This window comes from Papaver somniferum, unplaced genomic scaffold (genome assembly GCF_003573695.1).
Source record: "Papaver somniferum cultivar HN1 unplaced genomic scaffold, ASM357369v1 unplaced-scaffold_21, whole genome shotgun sequence".
Taxonomy (NCBI): domain Eukaryota; kingdom Viridiplantae; phylum Streptophyta; class Magnoliopsida; order Ranunculales; family Papaveraceae; genus Papaver; species Papaver somniferum.
The window spans coordinates 13,043,816-13,051,954 of NW_020631041.1; the positions used below are offsets into that span (position 1 = coordinate 13,043,816).

At 35.2% G+C, this 8,139-nt stretch overlaps 1 pseudogene; it reads right to left on the reverse strand.

Moving 5' to 3' along the window:
- Positions 1-1,646: 1,646 nt before the first annotated feature.
- LOC113339625 lies at positions 1,647-2,890 on the reverse strand (annotated as a pseudogene).
- Positions 2,891-8,139: the final 5,249 nt, after the last annotated feature.

Consider the following 8,139-nt stretch of genomic DNA (forward strand, 5'->3'; position numbering starts at 1 on the left):
TTGAAACATTCTCAGAGAACGTTATATAGCTGTTATTCACAGACCATTTTTCGTCAGAGAAATTTTCAAAGTGATTGAAACATAACATGACTTTCGTCACTTGGTAAAGATGAATTCGGCTAAAACGAAAGCTTACCAACACATATTTTGAGAAATAGATAGGCGAGATAAACTCGGCTCGAAATAGCAAATGTGTATAATGAAAGTCTATATATCAAAACGACTTTTGTCTAAAGAGTAGGAGATAGAGTAAATAGACTTTTGAGTGACAAATAAGTTCAATTCTCCACATACCTTTTAGTCGATGAAGATCCACCAGTTCCTTGAGTAGTCCTTCGTCTTGTATGATGATTGTCATGGAATCTTGAGCTCAACTACACTTTCTATCCTAATCCAAGACCTTTATCTATGTAGGCTAGAAATCAGGACTTATAGTTTTGATCACTATTATTGACAAACATGCTTGAGATAGCAACGCATGCGAGTTCGACCGAGCAATGCTCTAACAGTCCAAATGGTCTCTTTCCCTGAAGATATATCCCAAACATGCCTTAAGTTGGCAGCAATGTTAGTTTTCTCCAGATCTTTAAGACCAAGCCCTCCTCCTCTTGGAATAGTGCAAGCTTGACTCCAGCTAATTGGATTATGCTTTTTACCAAGATCTGACCCAGACCATAAGAATCTTTTAAAGATTGTATTCAAATCCTTAATTACTCTCTTAGGGAGCACAAAGCAAGAAAACCAGAAAAATACCATCCCATGGAGAACTGTTTTGATCAAATAATAAAATGTTACTTGCCACAATTTTGTGAATTTTTTTCACAAAATTGGTTAAAAAGACCAAAATCAACAATTCTTGGGTGAAAAGGACATTTAGATTTTGATACTGTTTAAATGGACAAAAATGTAAAAATAGCAAGGATGTAAACAGTTTCATCCTACCCATTTTCAAATACTTTTTTTATTTTTAATTTACATCAGGATGCATCCAGTTTCATCCTTGCTATTTTTTGGTGTCCATTTCACCCATACTAATTTTTACTCGTCCATTTGAACCATGTTTTAAAAATATTTGGACAAATGACCCATTTTTCCGAATTCTTTTCAACTTTGTGGAACAAATATTACTTGCCAAACAGCTTTAATAATTTGGTTCTTTATTATCTGTTGCTTCCTTCAAAGTTGTATCGTACAATACCAGTATGACAGTGTACTTTTGGGTAGGCTACTAAAACCAAATATTGAATCAAATGCAAACTGTTTTGTATAACAGCAAGCATTATGGTGCTTGTTTTTTTGGCTATGGGATCTCGAATGTAGCAAAGCCAAGCAACTATGCGTTGTTCTTAGAAAGCCAAAGAAATGTATCTGACATATGGCCAGCTGAACTTGTTATCATAGGTCCCAACTATCATTTTTATTTAGCTAATGACCCTAAATCTGCAGAATGTTGCAGTACTGGTACTGGTAGCTAGCATTCCAGTTCCCAAGTGGCGAAGTTAGGCTTGCATATCAAATAGAAAACTAGAATTAATGCCGTTTGTAAAATCGGAATCTAGACAGATATGTTTGTATTTAAATGTCATAACTTACACCAAAGTTCACAATAACTTGAAGATACCGTAATATCCATCCGCAGCTAAAATTTAAATATACATAAATTCACCACCACGTAACGCATTTGCTACTCCCTTGCGCTCTTCTTCATCTTCCTTCTCTCTCTCCTTATCTCTCGCCTTCCTACGCTCATAATTTTGATCATCTGTTGGCAACTCGTGTCGACAGTCTGGGCAGGAATTGTGCTTATCCTGAAGTGTACAACAGAAGTTTATTGATCAGTATGTAAATCAATAGGGAAAATCGTCAGTTAAGAAGGAATCTGAATCCCAAATTAAAAAGTTGAAGAAGCAGATTAGCAGCCAAGGCTTTAGACAAGGCTGAAAGAACTGTTTGCAAGGTAAAATCGAAGTCAATTAAGAAACCGATCTGCATTACTGAAGTGAAGCTTCAATTGCAGCATCCAGGTCCGGAAAGCCTTTGCCCAATGGCAGGTTAGTAGCCAAATCTGCTTGAGAAATTCCTGCTCCAGCTACAAGAACATTAAGAAAATCTTGCGCCACCATCCATTGAGGTCTTGGTGGCTCAGTATCCACCGTGAGATGCCCTTCAAAAAGATACCTTGACGGACCTGTTTGATAATTCAACGTTAAAAGAGAGTCTCATGAGAATCTTCCTACATCATAAAAATGAGTAAACTTGTATCTAACAAGTGTTTTGCATCACCGAAACACCACCTCCATCTAACTACCATTTCCACCACCACAACCACCACAGCACCGACTTAATCTAAGTACTTTCACCACCACAACCACCTCTATCTAATCCTAGTGTCACCTCAACCACCTCAATCCTAACAAGTGTTTTGTACCACCGCAATGCCACTACCATCTAACTAGTATCACCACCACCACCACCACTGAATCAGCTCAATCTTACCACTACCATTTTTGATCTTTCCTAAGTATATAATTTCATCCCTAATCCCCCCAAATTCTCATAAAATTCCACAAAATTGTATCTAAATATCATGAATTTAAGCTCCAATAATTTTCTATTCACAGAGTCGAAAATCGCTGAAAAAGGTTCAAATCTACCAGAGAAAATCACTTAAAAAAAAAGTTTGCGAAGAGATGGAGAAGCAGAGGGGTAATTTTCGATCATCAAAGATTTGATGTTGGAAACAGCTTCTTCAAACATTAGTTTTTTCTCAATTTGTTTCTGTAAATCCTGTAATTTCAACTTCAATTGATCCTCTGAAGAAGACGTCATTATCCTGATTGATTGATGATTCAATTTCCAACAAAACAAACCCTGAATTTTGCATTTAATTGTTGATGTGTTCCTCCTCTAGGGGGCTTGTTGGGCAATTTAAAGAGGACAGGGCCGTACAAGACTATTTAAGGGCCCTAGGCAAAAACCAAAATGGTGGCCTACATTATTTTATTTTTTTTATGATTTTATAAATAAAATGATAACACAAGTTGAATATAATAAAATTTGCAAATAGAAACGATCACATAAAAATAGCTATTCTACTAAAAGTTGACCTCTTAAAGAACTTTGAAGTTGCTCTACTCATTTTTTTTTTCTTAGTTTTGAAACAGGGCTTGAAGATAATTAGGGGCCTCACCAATTTTGTTTTGCACCCCAAAATTTTCAGGAGCGTATCAATAGTAAAGTGAAAATACCGTTTTATCCCTTATTTTTTACTTTTTTTTAATCAAAATTTTAAAATCAAAATCAATTTATTTTTTTTCGAAATTTATGTTTGCAAAAAAATATTTCAGCTCAAATTTGTATGAAAAGTCGTCATGAAATTTTTAAAAAGTTAACGACCCTCAAGAGTCGTCATTGTTTCAGTGACGACTCTAAACAGTCGTTAATGTTCCAAAAAGCAACCCTCAGGAATCGTCATTGTTTCAGTGACGACTCTAAACAGTCGTTATTGCTTATGCGTAGTTGAACATTAACGACTGTCTAGAGTCGTCACTAAAACAATGACACTCTTGAGGGTCGTTTTTGGAAAAATAACGACTGTTTAGAGTCATCACTGAAACAATGACGACTCTTGAGAGTCGTTAATTTTTTAAAAATTTCATGACGACTTTTCATACAAATTTGAACAGAATCTTTTTTTCGCAAACATAAAATTTGGAAAAATAAATAAAATTGATTTTAAAATTTTGCACTAATTAAGTGAGATTATCACTAATTAGATAAGGGGTAGATTAGGCATTACTAAAAAATTTGGATAAGGGATGACCCAAATTAGGATTGGGTGACATTTTTTATCCTCTAGTGGAGGCCCCCAATTACTTTACAGGGCCCCAATTAAATCCTCCTTTGAAAGACGGTGCAACCCTTCTTTAAATATACTGACACGTCATATAAAATAGGGGAAAAATTGGAAACCAATTTTATTACATAACTGTTTGTCTTTCTTATTTTATTAACTTTCTATTTCTTTTCCAAAAAATAAAGTGGTTGAGAGAATTTGAAGGGGGCTGATATTTTAGTTAGATATGTGGCAAAAAATAAAAAGGGACCTTATCCTGTATGTATGTGACCCGATCACAACAGGGTGCTCGAGAGAATCACCGTGACATTTTGCGTTTCTATGGGTCATAGTACTTGGTAGTTATCCCCAGTCTTGTATTTTGTTACTTTAAAATCTACACATGAGAAAGCTTATTTCATATGGATAGCATATCAACACATAAGCAACATCAGAAATTCAAAAATCCTTGTTTAAAAACTCCTTATGAGAATACTGTCTCTTTAGGTGATCTTTGACTGTAATTTGTAAATGGTCGTACTACGTTCAAAATGTTACATCTTAAATACCAACCTTGATCTTGCTGGGATTCCAAATGCACTTTCATTTCTGGTTCAATCCAATATATACACCATTTGAACAACCACTTCCAGAATTTGCACCATTACGCTATAACACCGTAATTCAACGAAGAATTAAACTCAAAATTGAATAACCAAAATCAAAACAACTAAAAAAACAACACCATGTATTTTGGGTTAGTCCAGTTGGTCAGGAGCCTAACTCTCAAGTAGGAGGTCAGCGGATCGAGTCTTCACTCAAGAGTTTGAAGATCTCATAATATACTTCTCTTATATGTAGATACTAATATGGGTTATGACAAATAGGATATGGAAATGGGGCATTCCGACTGGCTGGGTTCGGGTAGGGGTTTTGGCCCGGCTTTCGTATATCAAAAAAAAAAAATTGTATAAATTTTTTTCGTCTTTTTACTATTATGAAACTCTAACCATCAATTCACTAAAATTACTAATATCTACTATTAATCTTAAGAAATATATACTCATATCAATGATGTCATGTAGATTTTAAACATAAATTATGAAAAATAAAATGAATTATAGATTCTAACGATTAACCCAGTCATCACTGAAGCCAAATGAGGATAAAACTCTCTTAAGTTTTCTTAGAATGAATCAATTCATGGGCTACGATAATATTGTCCCTAATTTTTTTCCCTGGAAGAAAAGCCGATTGGTTGGGAGAAATGATCCTATTCAATATGGGTTTTAATCTATTGGCTAAAATTTTGGAAATAAGTTTATATGTCGTGTTGCTGAGGCTAATAGGTCTGAAATTCGTTGGGGTTTGGGGTGTTGATATTTTTCGGATAAGAGTAATAAAAGAATGGTTGAATTTTTATGTCATAATCCCTTTTCTAAAATATTCTTGTATGGTATTTGTAATATCTAACCCCAAGATTTCCCAATTGGCTTTAAAAAATCCTGTTTGAAATCCGTCCGGGCCAGGAGCTCCCCAAGGGTTCATTTTAGAAAGAGTGGACCAAATTTCTTCTTTGGATGGAATTTGGGCTAGAGAAGAATTTTATGAATTTGAGATACAAGGTTGGATTATTTCTGAAAGGTCGATATTATGGTTGCTCATTTGAGAAGTTCAATTTGGGTGAAATGATTGATCAATAGAGTATTGATTTGGTCTCGGTCTGAGATCCAAAGACCTGAAGGTTCTCTAAGAGAATGAGTTGCATTGACTCTTTTTCTATTAGAGGCAGTAGCGTGAAAATATTCGGTGTTTTGATCATATTCTTTAAAGAACTTATTCCTAGATAGTTGATGGTAATACTCATTTTTAATCTACCATTTCCCCAGTTCTGCTTGAAGGTTCTTGAGAGTATCACTTTTAGAAGAGAAGTTCTCGGATTTGTGAATGTTTTCTATTTTGTTATTAAGAGTTTTAATGTTTTTATGTGAAAAAGCGGGGGTCTAACAACCTCACCCAATATTTCGATTAACAATCTGTATGGACTAACTCCAATATACTTTCTAGAGAATCAACTAGACAGTCAGACTCAATCTAGATAAAAGTATATCAAAGAGTTAATATCTCAATCTCTCGATTTGATCTTTACTCAAGCAAATGGAAATCTGCGAGTCTTTATCAAATACTAGAGAGATAAACTTGTATGGTACCAAAGACTAATATCCAAGTGTCAATCAATTTAAATCAGCAACCAAAGGTTGGATATTCTCATTTATTGATCTTAACGCACAACCTGTGATATTTCAATTATATAACAAAATATAATGCGAAATAGAAATAACATAGACACCAGAAATTTTGTTAACGAGGAAACCGCAAATGCAGAAAAACCCCGGGACCTAGTCCAGATTGAACACCACACTGTATTAAGCCGCTACAGACACTAGCCTACTACAAACTAACTTCGGCCTGAACTGTAGTTGAACCCTAATCAATATCACACTGATTCAAGGTACAATTGCTCTCCTTACATCTCTGATCCCAGCAGGATACTACACACTTGATTCCCTTAGATGATCTCATCCACAACCAAGAGTTGCTACGACCCAAAGTCGAAGACTTTAATAAACAAATTTGTATCACACAGAAAAGACTATGATGATAGATAAATCTGTCTCCCACGGATAAACCTAAGATTTTTGTTCAGTCTTTTGATAAAATCAAGGTGAACAGAAACCAATTGATAACCCAGACTTGGATTCCCGAAGAATAACCTAGAATTATCAATCACCTCACAATAATCTAAATCGTATGGTAGCGAAACTAGATATTGCGGAATCACAAACGATGAGACGAAGATGTTTGTGATTTCTTTTTATCTTTCCCTATCGGAGATATAATCTCAAGTAAATTATTCAATTGAACTCGTACGATAGAAAATGGCAAGATCAGATCGCTCAACTACAAGAGAAGTAGTTTCGTCTGGCTTCACAATCCCAATGAAGTCTTTCAGTCGTTAACCTACAGGGTCTCGAGAAGAAACCTAAGGTTAAAGGAGAATCGACTCTAGCAAAACCAACTAGTATCACACAAGAGGTGTGGGGATTAGTTTTTCCATTTGCTAAATGTCTCCTTTATATAATTTTCAAATCAGGGTTTGCAATCCAAGTTACCTTGGTAACAAAGCATTCAAAATTCACCGTTAGATGAAAAACCTGATTTAACCAAGCTAATATATTTCAACTGTTAGATCGAAACTTAGCTTGTCACACACAAATGAAATGTATTTCATTTGGGTTTGAGTAACCGTACCTAAACGTGTACACTTGGTTTACAAATAGTTAACCAATGGTTAGCCATATGAGCAGTTTCATATTAACCATATTCATCTTCTTCACATAACTAGTTCAAATGACTCATAAGAACTAGTTGAAGAGTTGTTCAATTGCTTAGGTCTTTATGAATAAACACAATTGAAACAAAATCGGTTTGATTCACTTGAATTAATTCATGAACAATATAGCCACGGTTTGCAAAGATTGCATTCCTTATTGATTTATTGTTTAAGTTCATGATCTTCTGGTTTGAGAAATATAACCAGCTTGGGTACGCGTACGGGTACGTGTACCATAACTACCGGATTTGAGTTTACAAACTCATCAGAAATTTTCGGTCGAAAACTTCCATGGGTACGCGTACGGGTATGCGTACCTAAGGTGACTGGTTTAACAGTTTGTAAACTTACAAACTCAGCAGAAATTTTCGGTTCGAAAACTTCCACTGGTACGCGTACCCAACCTGTCTCCTTCACCAATACCGTATGCACACATATGCACACACTTGGTTTCCGGCACATGGATTTATACACTAATGTGCGAACACACTATATATGCTTATATCCATAGTTGGTTACGTAATCTCAACTCTACATTTCAATCATCGAAACACTCTTCTATAATGTTATAATAGTCGTTATTCACAACTATCGTTATCAAAGCTATTTTCAAGGTTGAAACGTCATCATGACTTTCGTCACGGGTTAAGATGAAAAGTGGTTAAAGCGAAATCTTACCAACACATATTTCGAGAGGCGAGTAAACTTGGCTCGAAATAGCAAATGTGTATTTATGAAAATTATCATACTTATACGACTTTGTCTCAAGAGTAGGAGATAGATAGACTTTTGAGTGATAGATAAGTTCAAGTCCCCACATACCTTTTAGTCGGATGAATTTCCACTGGTTCCTTGAGTAGTTCTTCGTCTTCGTAAGATGATCGCCATGGAGTCTGGAGCTCAACTACAC